The sequence below is a fragment of the Camelus bactrianus genome, chromosome 1, assembly GCF_048773025.1.
Source record: "Camelus bactrianus isolate YW-2024 breed Bactrian camel chromosome 1, ASM4877302v1, whole genome shotgun sequence".
Classification (NCBI taxonomy): domain Eukaryota; kingdom Metazoa; phylum Chordata; class Mammalia; order Artiodactyla; family Camelidae; genus Camelus; species Camelus bactrianus.
Window position 1 is genome coordinate 45380388 of NC_133539.1, and position 26971 is coordinate 45407358.

Genomic DNA, 26971 nt, shown 5'->3' on the forward strand with positions numbered 1-26971 from the left:
TTGTACTATCTTCAAGCAAAAGCTTTAAAAACTGTCATTTGGTTACCCATGTCCTCTTTTCCTTCTACCAAAAACCTGGTTTGTCCGGTAAAGAAATTGGTCCTTCAGGGGTGGTGCCAAGATGGCAAAGTAGAAGGACACATAGCTCACTGCCTCCAATGAATACAATGAAAATTATATCTACAGACCCATCAAGTTGCACAGAACACCTACTGAATTTTGGCAGAATATTCTCTTACCTCAAAATACAAGAAGATTCCTCACAAAAACTGGTAGAAGAGAAAAAAAAAGAAAAAAAGGAAATTGGTGTGGGCCCTGTCTAAGGGGGAGGGAGTGACAAATGAGGAAAAGCACCCTCACGCTGGGATGCCCCCTCTCCAGTGGGGAGGTCAGTGGGGACATAGGGGAGCTTACTAGGCTTACAGGTGAAAGCAGCAACTGCTTGGTAGACAGAATTAAGAGAAGCCAGCACAGAGAGTCCCTGCGATCCCAAGCCCTAGACACAAGCTGGTGGGGGTGGGCTAGGACTGGCTGCTGGAGCTCTCTGATGAGCCTGGGGAGAGGGCTGGGGCCAACTCTGATGGGTACTGGTGCCTGACAGGTGGTATGAACTGGTGGCTCTGCAGGCGTAGAACCTGTAGGATACCAGAGCGGCTTGCCAACATTTCCCACAGCTGAGGAGGAGACAAGGCCAGCATCAACAAAGAGTACTTTGTAAGCCAGCATAACAAGTGACAGACAACACCAGAGGGCACTTCCTGGTAGACATCTACTGGGGGGGGGGGGGTGTACTCAGTGACTCTTCTTCCCAGGTGAAGCACTCCAACCCTGCCTGCCACACACTGCAGCTCAGAAACAGGTCTGGAAGCCTCTATCCCAACAACAAGGGAGCAAACCCAGCCACTGTCCAGGCTGTGACAATCACAGACCAGAAAGGAGGCCCTGCTCAACAACCAGGGCAGGCTCTGATCACCACAACACTGGCCACACCCCCAGTGAATGGGTAACAGTCAACATACACAGGAGTAAGATGTGGCAACTATCCATACTAAAAACAGCCACTGTGACAAAATTACTAGATGCACACAGTCTACACAGGAATGCTCACACTTAAAAAAAAGAAACAAAACAGCACTTCAAGACCACAGTAGATAACTGATACTCCTAAATCCTTAAAGTTAAGAGAAATATGAGTAAAATGAAGGAGAGGAACCACTCCCAATTAAAGAACAATAGAAGTCACCTGAAAGAATGAACAATGAAATAGATCTTAATAGTCTACTAGATCATGACTTCAAAAAGGGGGTGATAAAAGCACCAAAGGAAATAAGAAAGATTACGAATAAAAATGCAGAATAATATAAAAAGGAAATAAAAACCATAAAGAAGAGCCAATTAAAATCAGAAAACTCAATGGCTCAGATAAGAGCCAAGCTAAAGCCAGTCAAAAGCAGACTAGATAATGCAGAGGAATGAAAAAGTGACTTAGAAGAGAGGATAACAGAAATCACCCAATCAGAACGGCACACAGAAAAGCAAGTGAAAACTAATGAAAGCAATATAAGGGACCTATGCGATAATATAAAGCATGCCAATCTACACATAATATTGGTCCCAGGAGAAGAAAGAGCAAAAGGGATTGAAAAGATATTTGAAGAAATCATGACTGTAAACTTCCCAAACTTAAAGATGGAAACAGATATCCAAGTACAGGAAACACAGAGGGTCCCAAACAAGAAGAACCCAAATAGACCTCCACCAGGACATATTATAATCAAGATGGGCAGAGTTAAAGATAAAGAAAACATTCTAAAGGCAGCAAGAGAAAAACAAAGAGTTAGTTACACGAGAACCCCTATAAGGCTATCACCTTATTTCTCTACACAAACATTGCTGGCCAAAAGGGAGTGCCAAGATATGTTCAAAGTCCTGAATGAGAAAAATTGGTAACCTAGGATAGTCTATCCAGCAAGACTATTCTTTAGTATAGAAGGAGAGAGAAAGAATTTCACAGACAAGCAAAAACTAAAAGAATTGAGGAATACTAAACCTATCCTAAAAGAAAGGCCTACTCTAAATAGAAAAGAAGCAGGAAGCTATAGAAAACAGAAAACCATAATTGGAAATGCAATAACTACAATGAGTTGCAAGAGAATAAACATGAAGATGTAAAAGAGGATAATCAAAACCATAAAAGGTGGGAAAGGGAAAAAGAAAATATAGATTTTTGTTGTTCTTCTTCTCAGGATGTGTTTGAGCCCATATGACTACCAGTCTAAAGCAAACAGATACAGTAATGGGTTAACACAGTTGAAAAACAGGGTAACCACAAATCAAAAGCATACAACAGAATCACAAAATCCAAAAAGAAAACAAGCTAATACAAAAGAAAATTATCAAAACACAAAAAGAAAAACAAAAAGAAAAGAGAAGGAACAAAGAAGAACTAACAAATCAACTGGAAAACAAAGTTCAAAATGGCAATAAACACACATCTTTCAATAATTACTGTAAACGTCAATGGAACTAAATGCTCCAATCAAAATGCAAAGAGTGGCAGACTGGATAATAAAATAGGAGCCTACAATATACTGTCTATAAGAGACCCACTTTAGGGTGAAGGACACACATAGACTGAAAGTGAGAGGATGGAAAAAGATATTTTATACAAATGGAAATGACAAGAAAGTGAGAGGAGCAATACCCATATCATACAAAATAGACTTTAAAACAAAGATCATAAAGAAAAATAAAGGACACTCTACAATGATTAAAGGAGAAATACAAGAGGATATTATAATCATTAACATATATGCACCCAATATAGGAGCACCTAAATCTATAAAACAAATACTAACAGACATAAAGAGAGAAATTGACAATCATAGTAAGAGACTTTAACACCCCACTAACATCACTGGACAGCTCTTTCAGACAGAAAATCAATAAGGCAACGGAGATACTAAATGACATAATAGAACAGTTGGACTTGGTTGATATTTTTAGGACATTACATCCCCCTCAAAACAGAATATACATTCTTTTGAAGTGTTCATGGAACATTCTCTAGGATAGACCACATCGGGCACAAAAGAAGTCTCAACAAATTTAAGAGGACAGAAAGTGTTTCAAGTATCTTTTCAGATCACAATGGCATGAAACTAGAAATAAACCACAGAACAAAATGAGAAAAAAAAAAAAAAAAAAAAAGACTGCATGGAGACTAAACATTGGTACTAAAAAACCAATGGGTCAACAAGGAAATCAAAGAAGAAATTAAAAAATACTTTGAGACAAACAACAATGAAAACATAACCACACAAAATCTAGGGATCCAGCAAAAGCAGTCCTCAGAGGGAAGTTCACAGTGATACAGGCCTTTCTCAAAAAACAAGAACAATCTCTAATAAACAACCTAACCTATCACCTAAAAGAATTAGAAAAAGAAGAGCAAACAAAACTGAAAGTCAGCAGAAGGAAAGAAATAATAAAGATCAGGGAAGAAATAAATAAAATAGAGATTAAAAAATAGAAAAAAAATCAATCAGGCTAAGAGCTGGTTTTTGAAAGAGTAAACAAAATTGACAAACCTCTGGCCAGGCACACCACGAATCCACCATCTATGAAGCCACCATCACCCTGATACCAAAACCCAACAGACATTACCAAAAAAGAAAATTACAGACCAATATCATTGATGAACATAGATGAAAAAATCCTCAACAAAATATTAGCAAACAGAATCCAACAACACATAAAAAAGGTCATACACTATAATCAAGTTGGATTCACCTCAGGGACACAAGGATGGTTCAACATATGCAAATCAACCAGTGTGATACACTACATCCACAAAAAAAGGACAAAAATCATATGATCATCTCAAAAGATGCAGGAAAAGCATCTGATACAATTCAACACCTATTTATGATAAAAATCCTTACCAAAGTGGGTACAGAGGGAACATATTTCAACATAATAAAAGCTATTTATGACAAACCCACAGCCAGCATAATACTCAACAGTGAAAAACTGAAAGGCTCTCCACTAAAATCTGGAACAAGACAAGCATGCCCACTCTCACTACTTCTATTCAACATAGTATTCAAAGTCCTAGTAATAGCAATCAGATAAGAAAAATAAATAAAAGAGATCCAAATTGGAAGGGAAGAAGTAAAATTGTCACTTTATGTGGATGACTTGATACTGTATATAGAAAACCCTAAAAGCTCCACACAAAAACTACTAGAGTTGATAAAAGAATTTGGCAAGGTAGCAGAATACAAGATTAACATATAGAAATCAATGGCATTTCTTTACACTAACAATGAAATGTCAGAAAAATGGAATAAAGAAACAATCACTTTTCAAATTGCATCCAAAAAAAATAAAATACTTAGGAATATACCTGACCAAGGAAGTGAAAGATTTATATGCAGAGAACTACAAAACACTAATTAAGGAAATTAAAGATGACCTGAAGAAATGGAAAGATATCCCATGCTCTTGGATTGGAGGAATCAATATTGTTCAAATGGCCATACTATCCAAAGGAATCTACAGATTTAATGCAATCCATATCAAATTACCCAGGACATTTTTCACAGCACTAGAACAAATAATCCTAAAATTTGTATGGAACCATTTGCTATGTATTTATTTCCTTCTTCCCCATTTACTCTGGCTCTCAGCCAAGTTTACCAAAGTTGTATATTATTATGGACATAGGCACCTCGAGGCAGATATAGTGTAACATTTCAATTGCACTGAGCTTCTAGATGATTTCAAAGTGATTTTCATGGTTTTCTCTACTGACCAGGTCCCAAACCTCATTGCTGCTGAATTGGGAAATGACCACAGCCACTGAAGTGCTTAAGGAACTCACTTCTTTCTAATCCTTGCCAGTCTTCTCTGTTAGCAAAGATTGCTTCATAGAATTTATTTTTTTCTGTCTATTCATTCCTTCAGCTCTTCAAGGTTAATAATTTGTCTCATCCTCCAATGACCAAGTCAATATTTGACACAACTGATTAGTCTACATGTTTATAACTGCTTTGAAATTTGGTCCATGATGCAAAGCAATACAATAATCCTGAAATACTGATGATGATCCAGAGGAACTAGGCCAACTGGAGTCACAAGCCAGACAGGAAAATCTTTTTAACACAACTTCTCTCCAATCACAGAATTCTCTGCCATATTCTTTCAGAAGCCCCGTGGAAGAGGAGGTTATGGGTTGTAAGTGCAAGTCAAGGTGGATAATGGGGGAGGCACTTAATGAGTTCAACATTATGGACTTCCCATGGTGCTGTTGCTTTTCGTTCTGTATTTTTTTACTCACTGGTTCAATATTAGTAACTATTTTACCCAGTTTAACTTGTTCTTTCGCAATTAGAACTACAGAATCCTTGCATTTTTTTTAACATTAAAAATGTGTGGCTCCCTGAAAGAAGTTTGTTGTGGAGACTCCTCAGTATGTCCACTTTTGGATGGTCTTTGGGAAACAAATCATTTTGTGTGCTGCCTGAAGTTCTGTTCTTGGACCACATCACGTGTTTCCTTTTTTTTTACCACCACCCCCAAATCTCCAAAGGTATGAATCTGCCAGATTTGGGGTTTTGATGTTTATTTCTAAAAACATTTATAGAAGTATCCTGAACTTTATTCTCATTGATTTTCTTATATTGTTGGGCGATGAGAGTTTTTGTTTCTTGAAAAAAATCTTGCTTGGGAATCTCTATTACAGGACATTCTACTTTTATCAGGTACAGCCTCTGCAACCATGGTGGGCATTTAGGGTGATCTCTTTTGGAGGCTGGGCTCCAAGTCCCTCCCAAGAACTGGAAATCTGCATTTCACTAGAAACATGTTGGGATCCAGGGCTTCTTGAAGGAGTTGCCTGAATGGCAAGAGGCATTTGGAGTCTTCTGAATTCCTTTACATTTCAGTCTTCCTGCCCCCTCAGGGTCTCGACAACCGCCAATCTTCAATTTTTAATTGGTGTATTTAGACCATTTACATTCAATGTAATTACTGATACGCTGGGGCTTAAGTTTGCTTCTTTATATCTTGTGTTTATTGTGTTATCTCTGTTTTTTGTTTCTGTTTCTTTTTTCCTATCTTTCTGTGGGTTAATGAAATCTATTCTAGAATCCCATTTTGATTTATTAATAATATTTTCAGAGTAACTCTTTCTATATGTTTTTTAGTGCTTGCTCTAGGTATTGAGTTTTATATATATATATATATATATATATATATATATATATATATATATATATATATATATATATATATATATATATATATATATAACTTAGTATAGTTTACTGGTATTTGCATTTTTGCCAATTCTAGTAAAGTATAGAAACCTTAACTCTATTTATGTTCTTTTACTCTCCCTCATTATAATATACTTGTCTTAAATATTTTATCTATGTACTTTGTTAGTGTTATAATTTTTGCTTGAATCACCAATCATAATTTAGAAAACTCAAGAGAATAGCCCACATTTTTGCTTGGAGTGTTTTTTTTTTCCTAATGTTCAGCAAGTTCCTTCTTTTACTGTTTCCATTCCGTTAAGAAAACTTCCCCTAGCTATACTTTTAGTGTAGGTATGTTGGTGACCAGTTCCCTCAGTTCTCCTTCATCTAAGAGATTACTCCTTTATTTCGGATGGATATTTTCACTGGATATAGGATTCAGGGGTGACATTTCCTTTCTTTCAGCACCTGAGTAATATTTTGACAATTCCTTCTAGCCTCTATGGTATGTGATAAGAAATCCGATTTCATTTAACTTGAATTTATTTTCCTTTTGTGGTGTTTCTCTCTGGTTGCTTTCACAATTTTTACTTTGTCTTTAGTTTTCAGAAGGTTAATTATGGTATATCTTAGTGTGATTATCCATGAGATTGTCCTATTTTGGTGTTTACTAAACATTTTTAATCTGTAGGTTTATATCTCTTGTCAAGTTTCAGCCATTATTTGAGTACTTTTTCAGCTTCGCCTTTTTTCTCCTCTGTTTTCAGGACTATAATAACACAAATGTTAAATCATTTATTATGGTCCAACAGCTCCCTCCCAATTCTATTTTCTTTCTGTTGTTCAGATTTCAGATTGAGTAATTTCTATTGTTACATACTCTAGTTCAATGATTCTTTCCTCTGCCCCTCCATCCAGCCATTAAGCCCTTCTACTGAGTATTTTGTTTGTTGTCTTCTTCAGTTCTAAAATTTCCATTTTGTTTCTTTGAAATTTTTGTCTTTATTAAAACTTTCTATTTCTTTGCTATTTTCCATTTCTATTTGCTTCAAGCATGCTAACAATTGCTTATCAAACCATTTTTATTGTGACTGATACTGAAATCTTTGTCAGGTAATTCTAACATCTCTGTTATCTTGATGTTGGCATGCATTGATTATCTTTTTTAAGTCAGTTTAAGAACTTTCTGGTTTCTGATATGATTGATTTTGTTACTGAAATGTGGAAATGTGACTGAAATTTTTAAATGATAAGACTCTGATTTAATAATTTAAGTTATAAGACTATGGATCTTCTTAACTTTGTTATAAGACTCTGGATCTTATTTTAAACTTCTTGCTTAGTTGGATTTCTCTGTCACTGACACAGTGACTGCCCCTTTACTGCTAGGTGAAGACAGAAGTCCAGGTTCCCTAGTCAGTCTTCATTGCCACATGAAACAGGAGGAACCTCATTACTGCTAGATGGGTATGGGAGTTCCAGTCTCGCATGTCTCTCCATGAACCCCACAGTGTGAGTGGCCTCATTACTGCTGGGTAATAGTGAGAGTCCTGACTCTCCGCTAGGCTTCCTTTTATTCTCCCCAGTGAGGAATGGAAGGAGTGCCTCATTACTGTTGGCTTAGGTGAAGTCTAGGCTCACCATGTGGTCTCCAGAACATTGGGATGGAGCTGGTCCCACTACCACTGTTGAAGGTCATGGAAGACCCAGGTCCCTACTTGAACTTCTCTGACATGACCCTGGTGGGGGTGTGGGGAATACCTTATTATAGTCTAGTTTCCTCACTCAGCCTTTGCTGGCATCAGTAGGGGTGAGACCATAGTTTTTTGGAAAACTGCCAGAGAGTTTTCCATTTTGCTGTCTGACTTATTCCTGGTCTTCTGGCTTTAGAGAGTAGGCTTGGGGGGGGGGGGCTTTTTTGGTCTGCACCTGTTGGTGTTTCTAGGTTGTCAACTTCTTCAGCTCTTAAGTCTTGAATATAAGGGTAAAAGAAGAAAACCCAAGGAATCCACTCACCACATTGTGTCCTGAGGTCAGCTGGTTAGCTTTCTTCTCTCTACTTTGCAGAGTCTTCTTATATATTTTTTATATATGATGCCTAGATTTTTTTAGTTGTATTTAGTTGGAGGAATAGGGAAAAGTATATCCATTCTATTTTCCTGGAAGGGAAAATCTTAAGGCTTAAAAAAATTCAGTTTTAGGACTTATGTTTTCCCTATTCAGTGAAAACCAAATTTGATATCATATTTCACTCTAGAAACAGAAATCTTCTCACTCCTTTCTATTCCCAGGGGTTTAAAAATAAATTCTTTAGCCTTTTTCCATTCCTCAAACTGATATTTCCCTATTCTGACTTTAATAAATGCTTTCATCAAGTGGCAGTTGATCAGATGGTTTGTGTGACCTGATAGGGTGGCACAGAACCTCTTTTCAAACTGACAGAATATTCAAAGCCTTTACTCTTTTCACCAGTTAAGCTGCTTTGTAAATGCCAGACTCTTTTAAAATTGTGTTGCTTGCAAGTGCATGTATTATTCATCTGACTGAGGTATCCCACACTGTCAAGGGGGAACACTGCAAGAAATCTATCTCTGAGCTTCCCTTTGATGCTGTGAGAAGATTCAGAATGAGTGGACTGGAAGGTGATTGTATTTTTCCTTTACCTTCTGGTTAAACTGACAATATCTGCCTCATGCTTCATTTTACCATATGACATGTCACCCAGGAGGAAGACCCTGAGAGCTCGAGTCACCTCCAGAAAGAAAAAACTCATTGTGTGATCCAAAGGTGACGGAGGAGATACTGATGCTGACAAATGGCCGTACACACATTTCTTTAGCTCTGCACATGGTGCTTTCTGGATGGGACAGCATGTATCTTATTCCATAAAGTACCGGCAGCAGCAGAAGCTGAAAGGCATCTAGATACGTTCTTCCCAGTACACAATTCACAAGGCTAGATCTTAAATGAGATAGAATTATACACAGATAAGACTAAAAAGACTTTAAAGGTCACTGAAGGGAAGGCTCCCTTCCCCTTTGGCCAACGTACAAGTGAGAGACCAGACAGCTTCAGTGACTTGTCCAAGCTAACTAGTGGCAAAACTACAACATGCTTTGACAGCTGACTTTTATCCAATCTCCTTTTATATACACTGGAGGGTCATCAATAATGACTTTTTAAATGCTGGTTGATTATTCTGCATTAGAGCAGAAAATTATCAATCTACCATAGAAGGACAATCTATGTGAACTTTGAGAACTGGTTCCCTTAAAGAGTCAGGATTCTGATGACTAAGTTGTTCAAAAACACCAAGGGGCAGCAAGAAATAGGCTGTGATTCATTCAGTGGGTAGCACTACTTCTTGTGACAGTCTACTCCCAAGTCTTCTGTATGGTCAACTGAAAAGTGAGCCAAACCTGGGTCCCTCTGAGGTCTGCACAAATCACAGAGTACAGCACAAGTTGACTCGTCTTCCAGAGTAGGTCCTAGCTGGGCAATAGTTCTAGGACTGCTTTCTGATTCCATTTTAAAGAATGACCTCTAGCTGACCTATATTCTCCCGAAAGCTTAAATTGGATCTGGCTTCCAACTTCCTTTGCTATCTTAAACCACATAGCTCTCTGCACAGCTGTTTAACAAGTTGTAGATTCTGTACAGGGTAATGAGTACTAGCAGTTCACACAATAGCTGCTTATATATTTAAATGTAACCTACATATATATATGAAGGTTTCAGTGTGAGTTTATACAACCTAGATATATTTTATGAAATGTATTTGATATTAAAAGCCATTTTAGTGTTTCTGTTATTATCTGTTCTCAGAAAAAAAATAAAGAGGAATTTGAAATAGGTGAAAGCAAGAGATCAAATATTATTTTAATATTCATATTTTCTGAACCTCAAATCAGGGCACACATTAAGAAAATGTAATAATAAGTAAAACCTGAACTCTCAAAAGATACAGATTTTAGGATTTTCATAGATGTCAGGAAACTAAGTTCTCATAACAAGATCTATTAATTTCTCAAAATCCTTAATTGTGGGACTGACCAGAATTATCCTCCTATCTTTCACCTTGATTACTTTTTGAATCTTTTCTAGTAGACCTTAGTTTTTACAGACATCTGATAATTATTCAAGTCTAATAAAAAGCAATAAATATAGATAAACAACAATGTCGTCCTGTGTAGCACAAGGAATTATACTCAATATCCTGTAATAAACTAGAATGGAAAAGAAAATGAAGAATATATACGTATATAACTGAATTGCTTTGCTATACATCAGAAACTAACAAAACACTGTAAATCAACTATACTTCAATAAGAAACAAAGCAATAAATAAATATTGATTAACGCAAAAAAGGAGGAGCTTATCCAGTAAGCAACAAAGAGTCAGTGAAGGATTTTAATAAAAGGATATTGTGAGACGTCTCTCCACAGGTTGCTCTCACTTCTGTACAATTTCTGAGCAAAGCTATTGCTAGCTTTTATTCCGAAGTGTCATTTCAAGAGTGTTTGTATGGTAAACAGCCTTGGAAGATGGAGAAAGTATCTCTTTCCAGATCAAAGATTTGTTTGCTGTCTGAGATAATAAAGATAACATTTCCCTCCAAGGTTAAGGTTGGGCTTACCAACGGACCTTTTGGAAGATTGAGATTTTCGTAACCTAAGACTCTTAAGATGTAACATGTACTCACTGTGAGCACAGCATCCACTTGGGCATCACCCCATGGGCATTGGGAGTCAAGGGGAACCAATGAGAACATGCAATAAATGGAATGAAGTCCTTTTTCTCTGACCTAGGAGTCTCATGTCATCTGCTGGCACCTATGAAACTATGGCAAGCTAACTTAATAGCTTGGAAGCAAAGTAAAATGTCAGACTTTTCATGGTTCTTGACAAAAGGTGACATTGTCATTGGTCATATACTACAATTCCACCATTCTTGGGTATGACACATATGTCTGTGATTCAAACTGAGTAGCTCTAGAAGGAATCATAAGGAAGATCATGACTAACCGGAGAAATGGGATTAAAAATCATGTGAATGGTCTACTTCCTAGTCAACTATGGCAACATACTTTAACTGAAGACAGTGTCTCACATTTCACATTCTCCTCAAAGCAATATATAAATGCGAGAGTGCCGCTGATGGTGGTCTTGAAAGGTAATGAGAGGGGCATTACCCAGCTAAATGCTGCCATGGGCACAACAATTACATCCTCTGCTTTCCTAAACTCTGGGTGTTCTTTCAGTGGCTTACAGCACCCATTGACATTTCCTGTCCTGGACTATAATTTTATGTTGCCATTATGGTTCTCTTACCCTGAATGTTAAATTTTTCTAAATACAGCAAGGAAGATATATCAAAGCATGGTGGCTTCGCAGTTAAAACACTGAACCTAAATTCAGGAAACTGAGCCCTATCTTGTCCATCTCTGGCATCATCAGATATGGACACATATTTCTCTGTGCCTTAAAATAATGGAGATTTTAGTGTAAGGGTAAATGCAGGATAATAGTTGAAAATAGATACATAATTGAAATGAATAAACTACTTGGCAACTCAGAGGAAATGCTTGAGCTATGCTGTCAATACAGCAGCCACTAGTCACATATGGATATCAAGTACTCCAAGTGTGGCTACTCCAAGTTGTGACATGCCATACGTATGAAAAATGCACACTGGATTTTGAAAACTGAGTGCAAAATAAAATGTAAATACTCATCAATACACTGTATTTTGATTATATGTTGAAATGATAATATTTTAGATACCCTGGAGTAAATACAGTCTTAAAATTAATTTTACTTAGTTTTTTTTAAACTTTTTTCTCATGGCTATTAGAAATGTAAGGATTATGTGATTTTTATTTATTCCATTGCTATTGGACAGTGCTGTGTTAGACTATTCCTTGTCCTCTACCTTAGCAATGTGAACAGCGTGGGCCAATAGGAATCTTAGGGCTGATCCTGTAGGTTTAAACTAAATGGTGCTAACTGTTACACAACAGATGAAAACTTTAATTCACTTGAAGGCTTTTAAATAGACCACAAGTTTCTTGAGAGCAAAGTTTCATGTACTGTCATAACCTTTTCTTTTCCCTAGTGACACACGCAGTCCCTCAGTTAGCTCAATGATTTTTACCAGTTGAATGAATTTTAAGGAAATCTAGAAAAAAAGAAATATTGCAAGTGTAGTGGTTCAGTATATGAAGAGATTGTACGTGTTAATTCTGAACAAGATGCCCGTGTACCGTTTTTCTTAGCAGTCATTTATATTCTTCATTTAAGAATGCAGTCTCACTGTGCAATTTATCTTCCAATAGGTCTCACTGCCTCTCTAGAGATCTAGGCTGGAAATGCTTATTTTTCTAACACATATCTTCTTCATTTAGAACACACAGAGCAGTCATGGGGGTTAATCAAAGAGGGAATCACTTGTGCACAGCTGAGTAAGTCGGTAGATACATAGGCCATGGAGTTTTCAAATTATCTGGAGATCATGGCCTTAAAAAAGCATTCAATATTTTGTGTGTGCAGAGACAAAGAAAGTCCTAATAGAAAGGACAGAGCCAGCAGAATCTCCACAATGTCTGTGCAGTCTCCACATTATCACTTCATCGGATGGTAGGGAGTGTGATACAGTGAACAGGGAGAGATGTCCCCAGAACGTAAGGTCCATGACCATTATTAGCACTCATGCCTGTTGCAGCAGAAATGAATCACTGGTATATGAAACTGACAGGAATAAAGGAACCAGCAGTATTCTAAGACATACAAAGGATGCTTCGTGTGTATTTTATTAGGTACAATTAATATTGATGCCGATAGATGAAGGATGATTGCCACATATTGCTCACATTATAACTAATAATATAGTGTACTTACCCTGTGTTAGGTAATTTTTATTGTAAATTACAGAAACTTTGAAGGGGAGGTGTTATCTTTGTTTTATAATTTCAAATAAACTAAGTTTGAGAGAGTTGCCTAGGGATAACATAATGCTCGTCAGTGGAAGAGCCAGAACTTGAACCCAAGTGTAGTCTAACTCCAAAATCCACCTCTTTCTATTAAACCAATGCCACCTTCTCTCCAATGTAACAGTGGCATTAGGATGATAATGAGAGAGGAAGAACAGAGGTTTAGCAGCCTTGTCCTTACTATCCTTCTGTCTTTCCTGCCTTCCTCCATCTCTCCTTATTTCTTCATCCTTCCTTTACTTCTATTGTGCCCCCATCCGCCTTCCCCTCACTCTTTTCTTTCTTTCTCTCTGTTACAGCTCTTCCTTTCTTTTCTTAGTTCTACTTATTTTTCCTCTCCTCTTGTCCAGTTTATTACCTAAGCTGCAGTCCTGCCAATGCCCTCGGAGAAAACTGCTACGTGATAAAGTCTGGCTATTGGAGAAATGTAAAGGCAACTGCAATAGCTGAAGAGCCAAACCAAGCCCAAAGTTTCTTTAGACTCGAAGATAATTCTTCAACCAAATACCACAAATATTCCACTAGCTTAGAATATCAGAATGGTGGAGCTGGAAGGAAACCTAATGCTTCCCTAGCCTGACAGCCTCATTGTGTGCTGAAGGGAACTCTAGCCAAGAGCAGCTAAGGGGCTTCCCAAAGTGACCAAGATTAGTGGGGAAGCCAGAACTGGGATCCTGGAATTCTTTCTTTAGTTTCTAGGAGGGTGCGTGGAAAATGAAGTAGGAATGTGAAAGTGCAAACCTATTGACTCACACTGAGTGAGTTCTGAAAAGGTGAAGTTCATTTCCTCTACACAAAGTTGTTGAGAAGATACGTGAGACAATGCCTGTAAAAGTGCTCAGAGCTCTGAAAGAGAAAGGACTGACTTAAATGTGAGGCAACACTTATTGGCTGAATACTAAAGAACAACCTTTCATAGCGTAAAGCAAAGCCTGAAGAAAGGGATTGTTGGACCATAGACCATTTTATGCTGCTGAACCCAATATGACAAGATCTTTCTTTATAAGTAAGCAAGTACTGAATGGATGCCAAAGAGTTGTGTGTCTTACCATTGTTCCTGTTAAAAACAGAAACAAAGCCAAAAAAAAACCTCTTCTAGGTAAGTATATAGGGTAGTACCTGGTTCCCTGCAAATACAGTAGACAGACGCATTATTTCTCTTCCTCTATCTGGTTCCGCAGCTGGCCCTAAAATAAAGCTTATTGCTGCAATCTAATTGGACTCACTTTAGGTTCATCTTTTTATTCCCATGTGCACTTTGCTTGAGGGAGTAGCTCATTTCAGAAGAAAGAAGTCTGGACTAAGAGACTCCTGTCTCTTCGCAGATCTTATACTTGGTTGTAACTCTAACTAGCCAAGTGATTTGTACAAAATGTAGAACCATTTGCTTCTCCACTTTCTCATCTGTAAGATGAGGATTTTTATTATAAATGAGAGAAACTTTGGAGGGGAGAAGTTATCGATCTTCAGAAGTAACTATTATCTGAGATAATACACATGTATTAGTTTGCTCAGAGTCTGGAACATTGTGAGGTTCTATAAATAGCAGCTATTATTATTTTTATTTGGATAAAAGTTTGTCTTGAGGTGTTAGGATTTAGACTGTCAATATTTCTGCCTTTTAAAAAGAAGCCTCAGAAAATTGTGTTTATCACTCAGCAGATCAAAGCTCTGTGAACTGGAATTGTGTTTCACAAGAACAGATTGATGCCTCACACACAGATGTCTTTCCCCATCCCCAAACCAACAGGGTAAAATGTTTTACAGATTGGATGTTTGGCACAGAGCAGAATTCTGAAATAAAACTACTTTTGTTTTCCCTTTTTTTTTTTTTTAAAGTATTTAAAGAGAATTGCAACCTTGGTTATTTATTTTCTTCCATGTGAAGAAAAAAAAAGAGCACATCTGTTTGCAATAGTGGACTGAAAGGTTTAAAAATAAATATGCTTTAAAGAAAAGAAATGAAACTTTGTTGGCACTCTAAATCCAATCGACAGAGGGAAAATGTTTGTTCTAGAGATGTTTGGCTTCTTTTAAAAAAGGAAAAAAAGAGCAAATAATGTAGAATTATACAGTTCCAGTTAAGTGGTTCACCACATAAAAATGTGTTATTTTTACTCATCTGGTAAATAGTTTTAACCGTGACATAATGTCTTAACATTTACATTTCAATTCTGAATATACCCTGCATCTGTCATTTTCTCTAAGAAGAGGCTGATGAGATATAAAAATGATTTCCGTACTTTCATAATCTGTAATTAGAAAGCAAAAAGCCAAAGTACAAGTAAAATATCTGTAATTTGTGTTGGCTGTGATCTTAGGAAATTCAGTTGCCCACTATGGTGAAAAGTACTATATTTAGATAGATGTTTTGGATTGTGTTGTCCATTTTTTCACTTCATATAAAAAATAAAAATCATCCATCATGCTTATAAATACTGCTGTGACCATTTCATAGAGAAAGGAACAATCCTGCCAAAAGACTTACATGGCAGTTGTCTGTTGGGAAGCCCAGATAAACTAAGACTAGGGAGGGGACAGTGGCAGGGGAGTGATTAGGGTTGACAAGTAAAAAGGAGCTTAGAAGAACTGGAATAGAAAACAGAAGGAGTTGATAAATATGGAAGGGCTGCTGGGGTATCTTGAAAGACAAACATTGGTTGCTCAGAAGCAGTTGAGCCAGAAAATCCTTGAAAATGAGCTACTGAAAGGAATTTGTTTAGGCCAAAAGGAGCCCCTGTTAAGAGAGTTAGGTTAAGGAGGATTTGTATAGGTGAGAACACTGGCTTGCTAGTTACAATCCATCCCAAAAAAGGACATTCACAGGAAAAAAAGCAGTGTCTGGCCTCCTGGGTGAGTCCAGGAAGTCAGACAGACTATTCTATGGGAATCAAAGGCGTACCTTAAATGTTGACTTGGGGTTAAATCTAAATAACTGATTACTATGTTAAACAAATGACTACTGAATGTAGTTTGAACCTGAGATTTTTATATACTTAGTTAAACAGATAGTATTCACGCTGGAAATGGTGTTTTGAGTAATGTCAGTATGAAATGTCAGTAAGATAAATATAAAAATTGAGCCATTGAGTAGTGGACTTAAGTCAGACTTTATACTTTCATTTTACCTATCTGGAAATGGGCAAACGCATTATATTTCATACACATTGCATATATAAATATGCCTGAGAATACAAAGCCTTTGTCTTACAGAGTACCTGAGGAAGTCTTATAAATAGCTCTTGGCATTGCCTGATATTCCACTTTTCTACTTTCTTCACTAATTGAAATTTACAGGTGTCATATTCCCTTGATCTTGCAATATGATAAACAAGATACTTAAAAATATTATTTGTGAAACTGTGTCCCATAGGGTTATCAGAAGCTCATAACAAACTGAAATTATTAAACTTGCCTTAAAGAACAACAGATAAGGGAACAGTTTGTTAAAATCACTTTGCTTGTAAACTGCCCTCACCGATTAAAGTTTGCTTTTTTTGCTTTCTTTTTCCCTCTCTTTAAGTACATACCTTCCCAGCTTCATGCAACCCAGTTGTTTCACAGGAACATGGAGTCAGCTCCAGCTCAGAACCGATGGCTAAGGCTGGTTGGGACCAAGGAATAAGCCGGTTGACATCAGAGGTGCGGAAGACTTCACCCTCAGATTACGCCAAGTGCCTCCGTTTCCAACGTGCAGAAATGTAACCAAGATGTACCTGAGCAGAACACAAATTACCTCACCTTTTTCCCTCCTTCCAATCACTTTCCCTGCGCCTAAGACACCCTGCTTACCCCATAAATATCCTAACCCCCTTGCCTTCCAGGAGGAAGATCTGAGTCTTGTTCTTTCTTGGCTGCATTGTGAATGAACTCCTTTTTGGCTGTAAACCTTGGCATCTCAGGGTTTGGCCTGCTGTGCATCAAATGGACCTGGCTCGGTAATGTTTGGAGTAGGTCAGTGCCCTCCCTCAAGGCCATGAGTTTCTTCCTTTTGATTCTGGAAATCAATCTTTATTTGTTTCACTTCTACCCCTTTGATTCCTTCTTCTCAGTATGTTCTGGGGAGAATCTACTCAGCTGTAACATATCTACTCTAATTAAATGGTCGAATAGCGTTCTGTCTGATTCCCACCTGGGAAATGGCACCAGCGTTAGCTGCTTGCTCCTGCCAGACACCTGGGTGCCAGCTTTGTAACCCCTTTCTTCTCCATATTTACCCAATCACCAAAGCCTGTTAAGGATCTTCCAGTATAGACCCTGAATCTGTCAATTTTTCCTTTTTATCTGCTGCTGCTTCCTTAATCTAAGCTACCAAGATTTCTTATCCTGATTTCTTCAAGAACCTCCTAATGGTATAACTTCACTTTTTTTCTGCTTCTAGTCTATTCCCCAAAAGTAGAAAACTTTCTTAAAAAGACAAATCTAATCTGATTAGTCTGTCACTTAAAACTCTTCTATATTTCCCCCGGCTCTTAGATGACAGTTCTATTGGATTTACTATAAAACTAACAGTCCTTATTGTGGTTCTAAAGCCCTGAGTGACCTCTTCCTAGTTTACCTTGCAGCCCTCATATCCAGAATCTCCCACTTTCTCACTAGTGTTTCATCCTTAGGGATCAATTTTTGATTGTTCAAATCTCCAGGTTCTTCTTGCATTATACGAATGACTCATGTTTAACCCTCTGCTTCTACCTGTTTGCCCTTAACATGACAAATTCCTCCCCTTTCTTTATAGTTAATTTTAAAGATAACTTTCTCAGAGAAACTTCACTGTCCATCCACACCAATTTAAGGTTTTATTTTTTCAGTATAGCTAAGTAGTTAGCATCATTCCTTATATAATAATTATATTGAAATAATTAACTGGAATAATTTGTTTAATTTCTGTCTCCCTCACTAGAGTCTGCATTAAGAATTTAGTCCTCGATTTCCTAAATTCTGTATCTCTCTTTATCTCTACTATATACTCAGTATTCCATTTTCATTACTATATCTGGCATCATAGCTTTTTGTAGAAGGTCTCAATAAATGACTTTTAAATTAGTAGATGAATGTATAAATGAATGCATGAATGAGTAAAACTATCCTCAGAATGCCTAAAAACACGATAGGCTGAGAGTTTCAAAACACAGAGTCTTACTCATTCCTAAGTGTGAATAACCAGGGTAATGGAATCACATTCATTGTATTGTTTGGTTACCTGTAAGATCAAAAAAAGTCTTTGACATTTCTCCAAAGAAGACATACCAATGGCTGATAGGCACATGAAAAAGTGCTCAGTATCACTAATTATCAGAGAAATGCAAATCAAAACTGCAATGAGGTATCACCTCACACCAGTCAGAATGGTCATCATTAAAAAGTCCACAAAAGACAAATGTTGGAGAGGGTATGGAGCAAAGGGAACCCTCCTACACTCTTGGTGGGAATGTAATTTGGTGCAGTCACTATGGGAAATAGTATGGAGATTCCTTAAAAAATTAAAAATAAAGTTACCATAACATCCAGCAATCCCACTCCTGGGCATACATCCAGAAAAAACTCTAATTGGAAAAGATACATGCCCCTAATGTTCACAGCAGCACTATTTACAATAGCGAAGACATGGAAACAACCTAAGTGTCCATCGACAGATGGCTGGATAAAGAAGTTGTGATATACACACACACACACAAACAATGGAATACTTCTCAGCTGTAAAGAAAATGAAATAAAGCCACTTGTAGCAACATAGATGGACCTAGAGATTATACTAAGTTACATAATTCAGAAAAATACCACATGATATTACTTACATGTGAAATCTAACAAAAAATGATACAAATGAACTTATTTACAAATCAGAAAGAGATTCACAGACATAAAAATCAAACTTATGGTCACCGAGGGGTGGGGAGGGATAAATAAGCAGTGTGGGATTAGCAGATACAAACTACTATATATAAAATAGATAAAACAACAAGGTCCTACTGTATAGCACAGGAAACTATACTCAGTATCTTGTAATAACCTATAAAGAAAAAGAATATGAAAAAGAATATATATGTATAACTCAATCACTACACTGTACACAGGAAACTAAATCAGCTATACTTCAAAAAAAATTTTTGATTATCAACTAAATTAGTACTCTCTTACTTTATCAGCAACAGAGGAACACAACCTTTGGAAAGTAATTTGGCAATAAGTATTAAGAAATGTGCAAATAAAACACAGGCACAATAACCCTACTGATAAGCCTCCTTATAAGAATGAAATAGATCATGGCACATTTATCAATCCCATGAAATGAAAATAAATAATTCAAACACATGTATATATACACACACATGTGCTGTGATTATAAATTTAGAAAATATGCATATAAAACATGCACAAATATGTTTACACAAAGAATTATAGTTGATTGATTAAGATGGCGAAGAGGTTATGGGAAATTATTTCATCCCATTTGCTGAACTGCAATATTATTTTATTTCTACAATTAGGTCTCTTTTCTAATTTTTTGTTTACCTTTTCACTTGGTAGTTCAGTATTATCTGTCTTCAACTTTAATTTCTTTCAACTTCTTAAGTCACATGGCAGAAAAGGGAATTTATTAATTGGTCTCTATTCTAACAAGCATCATCTACTGCAATTCACTGATACCACAGCACGCACTACCCTACAGTGTAGTAAATTCTTGTGAAAGCATGTGGAGACACACTAAAAAGGAATGTTTTGTGCCCTCTACATAATAAGAATAAAAAAAAATTGTCAGATAGGAAACTTTTTTACAAGGATTAAGGATCTTGGCTAAGATGGCAGAAGATTTTCTAAGGAATTTTGAGTATCTTCATTTTACATTTTCTTTTTTCTTAATATCAACGCTTTTCAGGATATTTTTTGAAAAAGTTGAGAATTTGATGAGTCCATACAATGTGATGGATTAGGACTGACATAATAAGGACACATGAGACAGAACTGCCCAGAACTTTTCATTTCCCTTTAAGTGGGAAATTTTTTTCCTCCAAACTCAGAAATACTCTTGTCCCCCTTTAACAGAAAATTGAAGCCAACTCTGAGATTTAAATCCAAATGCTTATACTAACACAGGAACCAGGAAAAAAAGCATTTAAAAATTCAAGACAGAGGAATGTCTTTCACTTGCTTCCTAGACATTGATGACTCAGGCAGAATTTTGCATTAAGAAAATTTAAAGGTCATGTTTAGCATTCTGATTTAACAGGGCAGTTTCTCTTTAGAGATACTTTTTAACAAACATTTGAATCGAAACTTCTTGCTTAAAATCTTCTATTAAATTCTGATGGCAATTTTCACAAAAGTGAGAGATTGATAACTATTTTGGTTTTGCTTTTTATGGTTTGCTTTTTCACTGACATAATTTCCAGGAAATATCAGGCTCTTGTCCTTCTCATTTTTCAGTCTGCCCCAAGGTAGATTTTTGTTGTTGTTGTTCTTTAAGTATTCATCAGCTTAAAATGTTAAGAAAATTATTCATAGCTTCTTGGAAATTTTTTTCTCTTCTTATTCTCATCAGATACAGCCAGGAATTCTTGGGAAGTGCCTGCTGCAGCCAGATTGGCTCTAAAGGGGGCACATTTGCTGCTGTGGTGGGCCTCCAGTCTCCCGAATAGTTTGTTTAGGACAAGTTTATCCACTCTCAGCCCAACAGCTGTTACCAAGAGGAGGAGCGTAACATTTATGTACTTAGCGTATGTAAGAGCAGGAGCTCGCTGGTGTATGTGAGACTTTAATGGAACACATTTATTTGGATTTACAGTGACATATTTTCTTAAACGGCCGGTTCAGCACACTCAGTAGAGTCCTAGTTCTGCAGTGCACAGCACAGGTTCCATCCTCCAGCACAGTGCCTGGAGCACACGGGGCTCTTACTGACACTCCTAAGGTGAACAGCGGGATTTTATAAAATTCAGAGCTGACACTTCTCAAGCAGAGGCACAATGATTCTTTACACGGAGAGAGTCTATGATTACCCACAGCGGTGAAATTTCTGGATTTAGATTAGAAATTGTATTATGAACTGCCTCCAGACAGGTGAAGCAGCTTTAATCAGTCAGGCCAGATGCTTCCCTCCCAGGGGAATAGCTGCTGAACAAGTGACAAAAAGTTCATTTCCCAGGCTAGCGTCTTCTGTGTCATATGAACCTCAATATATATTTTTTCATTATCTAGTTGTGTAGCGAACAAGAGTGCTACTGAGGGAATATACCAAAGCTAAGCCCAAGAACAAAAGGTTATTTGGCAGCATTCGGTATCATAAACATAAATTCTTTATCAAAAAAAAAAAGTTTAAAAATAATTTCTGTGAGAAAATTTGTGAATTCAAATGACTTTATAATTACTTTTCAACATAAAAAAATAACTTTTTAGCATGACAATTGAATCTGTCCTTAAACCAGTGACATATTTTATATATTTTCTTGAGACATTTTACAAATTTTCAGACTTTTTCTTATATAGTCAGAACTCTAATAAAAACACAAACACTCCAGGTGTCCCAGTATTTGCTTACAAATTATAAATGGGGAAAAATTATAAACAAAAGAACAATGAGGCTAACTGGTACTTGCATAAAATAGTTTCACATGACAAAGGCCTCAGAAGATTTCAAAGCCTGCTTTCTGTGCTTATATGTGAACATTTTGAAACAAAACTTTCTAAATAAAGTAGAAATGTTTTTCTTTTTAAAAATGTTAAGTTACAGTTTTGTGTGAGGAAAATCACTATATATTTTTCCAACTCACAGGCAAAACATCAAAGTTAAGTTTTGTTTTTCCCCTTGACCCTTAAACATGTGGGTATAGTTTTGGGGTATGAAATTTCTCATCCTCAAAGTCAGATACAAGGTCTCCTAAGATGGAAGGAAAGGAATAACCAATGTTGGTGTATATTTTATGACCTTAATGTAGGGTTTTGTTTGTTTATTGTATTTTACTTTGTTTTTCCAATTTTATCACTAGAGTATACATTTGCAGTAAGGAGGTATCTGAACTCTGAACCACTCTGGTAGTATATGTTAACCACTTGTTAATTATACAGAAAATTGAAAGGAACAGTTGAGAAATATGTTTTAAATTAATGCTTAGAATTTAGAATAATACATCCTTTACTTCATCTCTCAATAGCTAGCACACACTCTTAAATGTACAGATTTCTTTCTCACCCTTTTCTCAAGATTTTCCACCACTAGACAAGGACACACTCAGAAGGAACAATAGCTTGTACATTTAGCAAGCTAACCCAATGAGGTTAAAACTGCTTTAAACACAATTCTGAGAAAAACAAAAAGTTGTCAGTTTTGATCTACTGTTCATATTCTGCCATCAAGTAGCTGTGTCATTTTAGGCAAGCTACTTAGATGTTCTGGGACTTAGTTTTTTCATCTGCGAGTAGGGTGCTGGACTAAATAACTTTTTTCAAAACTTCATATTTTCAGGGAAGGAAGTAGAGTTATACAATATACAACTGGCCAAATCAGGATTTTCACCATTGGAAGGATTCCATGGGTTGGGAGGTATAAAATGCAGCTTTTTAAATCTTTCAGTTCTCCAGTCACTGTGACTTGAGGGATTTCTTTGGATTCTAATTTGAAAAATACTGGACCAGACAGTCTCCAAGACCCTTTGTACCTCTAATATTTTGTCATTATAGATGCTGTTCTGGAGGGATTTAAGAATTTAGAATTTTGAGCTCAAGTAGATTTTAGGATTTATTTAGTTCAATGTCCTCATTTTGAAGATATTAAAACTAAGAGACATCTTACCAAGTTTCCAGAAGGTATACTGCTAACCTGGGCATCTTCAAACTACACGGCACTCATATGAACCACAACTGGTTCCCTAGGAAAACTGGACTGTGGCTGAAAGTGACTGTGCTCACTTACCTACAGAAACCGTTCAAGCTGGTTTCCCTAGGCTTGCATTTAGAATTATGTTGAGGTCTTTAACATGGAGGGTAAGTCTGAGAGATCTGATCAGGACAGGGGTATCCCCCCTGAAAAACTTGAAGAAAGATTTATCCTGTGGCTCCTCTGAGATTTTGGCTCAGTTTATTAGACAGGCTGGGACCTGGGAGCCGGGACTCTTTGCTGCAGTGCTTACACCTGGACAAATGTCTCCTCCAACAGTAGAATACAAAGAAACTATAAGGGACTAAAAATAACAGTGTGTATGCAGTTGAGGCAAATTATGAACAACAAGATACAAAAAGACTGAAACCAAACTGCCACTTCTGAGGTGTTGGGAACAAAAGCAAGGTACTGGGGGGTAAGTTACAGCTCAGTGGTAGAGTGTGTGCTTAGCATGCACAAGGTCCTGGGTTCAATCCCCACGACCTCCATTAAAAATAAATAAATAAATGAACAAAACAAACAAACCAACCTAGTTACCTCCTCCCCTCAAAAAAAACCCAACCAACCAACAAACCAAAAACCCGAAAACAAAAGCAGGGTACTAAGCATGACCCCTGCACACAGCACTACCAAGGGGGTGGGCAGACCACCGATGCCACCCCTCCAGCCTGGCCCATGGATCCGCCCCTACCCTCACCCCTTTAAGGGACCAGCTCGCCCCCACCCCCTGGGAGAGAGCAAGGGTACTTGTTACAGCACGAACCCCAGTTTAGCACTGGCCGAATTTCTTGTTTAGGGGTAAAGGGTTAGGTCTCCAGACTGAACTGGGACCCAGAATAATCTTGAGGCTTTATTATCCAAATCACATTCTATACACATTTGAATCCTTCCTAACAAAGGTCATTATTGAAATCATTATTTTTAATTAAGAGCAGTGATCTTCTTATTCCAGAATATTCTATATGTCTAACAGGTACATTTCCCTTTTAGACTTTCTAAATATGGCACTATTTTCTTGGAAAGAACAAAATCTGAGACTTTACAGATAAAGAAGTACCTGTGAGAATTTCTATTCTGAGGAGCTACAGCAAAAAACAGAAAGCAGTTATATTGGTGGATTTCCTAGAAAGTTGTCCAGTGCTTGAGATAGTTCTGCAGCCCATGTACTACTTGTAAACTATGTATGTGTGAGGTCTTCGTTCTAGTACACAATGCTTTAAACTGGAAGCTAAAAAACAAGGTTCTAATCTCAGTCCTAACCTACACATGGTGTGTGGCCCTAGGCAAATCAATTAACTTTTGTCAGCTTATTTACACTTAAAATCAATATGCTAAAACCCACTATCTGCTAGCCCTAAAATAATTCTGCGAGAATAAAAATAGATGGACATTTTAAAGAGATTTGAACACAATAGCCAAAAAAAGACATTACTTTAGAGAAATCATATGTGTAAAGAATTTCATGATTACTGGCAAGAAATGATGAATTTCATTTGTCATGACTGCCAGTAAGCAGGCATTTTCTGTTTTTATTTTTTGGGAGGACATGATAAGATGTAACAATAAACATGGCCCCAGGGAAAAAACTGCATTGACAATAGCTCCTTCTGGACTCGCTAACGATAAGCAAATATTATTTCAGTGGAGACTGACTAAAAACCTAGAGGGAATTTGAAAAACATTTAACCCTCAAGAAGGATAAATTTATTACATTTCTTGGAGTGTTCTAGGAAATTCTGTAATCAAAATACTGAAAGGCTGGTATCCCTTTTCTCTTTGTCCCACTATGCTTATGTCTTACTAGGTCTCTTTAAGAAAAAGGACTCAGTCATCTTTCATCCTGCAGATTCTTTTTATACATAGACCATGCCAAGCACTTAACAGGTACTCAATCCATGCTAACTCATTGGAATTCTGACATATTATATTAACTCGATTGTGGTGAGGTAGTGAGGGGAAGAACAGAGCCATTTGCTATGTTTGGGAAGAGCATGGGTTAGAAAGTAGAGCTCTGCTCTTTGAGCAATAATAGAATTATCTAGTCCTTCAGAAAGGGAAAAGGGAAGGAAGAAAATGTATCCTTGGGCTATTACAAACATTATTTTCTTAGGTAATTTATTATAAAAGCTTCTTTCTCAAGTCATAATGTACAAGAATTCTACTGTTGCAAATCTATAGAGGGACTAGTACTTATTTTACTTATTTCTAGCCTCTTTGAGAATCAGCCATATTTCTAACACTCTGGTTACCACTTTATATCCTTACAATAAATACAATCCCCTTCGTTAACCCTGTCATTTTCTCAAATTACCATGTTTGTTCATTAAAATCAATTTTCAAATCTAAGGATTCTAAAATTTTTGCTCGTTTATTAGTGTCAGTCCTCGTAGAATTTAAGTTCCAAGAGATCAGAGACCTAGCTTATCTTATACTGATATGTATGCATGTATAGATGTGTATACATGACATGTATACATAAATGTGTGCTTTTTGAATAAATAAAAGAAGAAAGGGGAAATTGGAGTAATTAGCTGATTTCCTCAATTATACATAGCAAGCCAGTATAACAGCTAGACCTAGAACCATGTTCCCTAGTTTGTAGTCCTGTGCTCTTTCTACTATATTATATACTGCTTCTCTTTTGGATGTCTGTATCTATCTATGTTTAGACCTGAATATCAATATCTACATTTATGTATTTGTTTCTATGTCTATCAGGTAAGAGGCCAAAAACATACGTTTCCTTCTCAATGAAGCTCTGAAACAGTACATTCAAGGCTGGCCACCTCTTATTTAAAACAAAACAATTTTAAAAGAAAGAAAGAAACAAATCTGGAGTGAACTCAGAAGAGAAACAAGAGCCTCTGGAGGCTGGAGAGAATGATTTACGAGAAGAGGCCAAAAGAACAAAAAAGAGCAGAGGAATAGAGTATAGTTCCTCAATGATTATCTCAGAACGCAGACAAAACACAGAGGAGAACAGGAAAAAAAGAGGAAGGAAGGAAAGAAAGAAAGAAAGGAAGGAAGAAAACCAAAAACAGTATAACATGAAATAGAACAGTAGAACACTATTAATCCACATATATAAACACAAAATCCTTGCAATATTAGAGATTTCTTAGCACCAAATTCATAGTAAATATGAATATTTATGCTGAAGTTGACCACCACCATTGAGACAAAGGAAAATAACAATGACTAAAAATAATTTCTGGTATAATGGTTTTTATTTCCATGTTGAATTTTTTCAAATAGTGTTTAATTTTCACAGCACTCCCATTCCCTATAGGGTGCCTCACAAAATAAAAAAGAGCTACTGTAACTAAATCCAATACAAATGGGGAAAAAAAAAAAAAAAACGCGAACTAGGCTTAACACCAAGACAATTTTTCTGGAGTGAATTTACCAAGTTGTGAAATAATCCTCCAAATGAAGTAATTTTGCTTAATTTTCAAAAGAACAAAGCTGACCCTTAGTGACTTCAGAACATTTTACTTCTTTGAAAATTTTCAAAAATTTTCAAACTAATGTCTTCTTTGAACCAATGAATTCTAATGAGAACTTTTACCTTTCTTAATTTCAAGGATAAAAGAATTTGAAGAGGAAATAATGAAGCAAAGAGCTGGTTTCAAAAATCATTTCCTCTCTTCTAGCAGAGAAGGCCATTGATCTTTTGGGAAGGGAGTTTTTAAGTGAAAAAGACATGTATCTTTGATTTAAAAGGTTTAGTCACATTTAAGATTTAAAAAATATTATTCATTTTTATTGTTTACTTAGAAAAATGAAATTAGGGAGCTGTATATATACTACAGTGGGAGAATCAGGATTGCTAATTTTATGTACAT

General features: G+C 36.6%; 1 long non-coding RNA gene and 1 pseudogene across 1 annotated transcript in view; both read right to left on the reverse strand.

The window, feature by feature from the left end:
- Window positions 1-26971, reverse strand: part of LOC105080143 (uncharacterized) — a 565054-nt gene that overhangs the window by 38705 nt on the left and 499378 nt on the right. Inside the window, exon 17 of the long non-coding RNA XR_012506674.1 lies at window positions 16783-16968. This is a non-coding gene — a long non-coding RNA (uncharacterized LOC105080143). The remainder of the gene's footprint in view (window positions 1-16782; window positions 16969-26971) is intronic.
- Window positions 5036-11473, reverse strand: LOC123612553 (IQ domain-containing protein M-like; annotated as a pseudogene).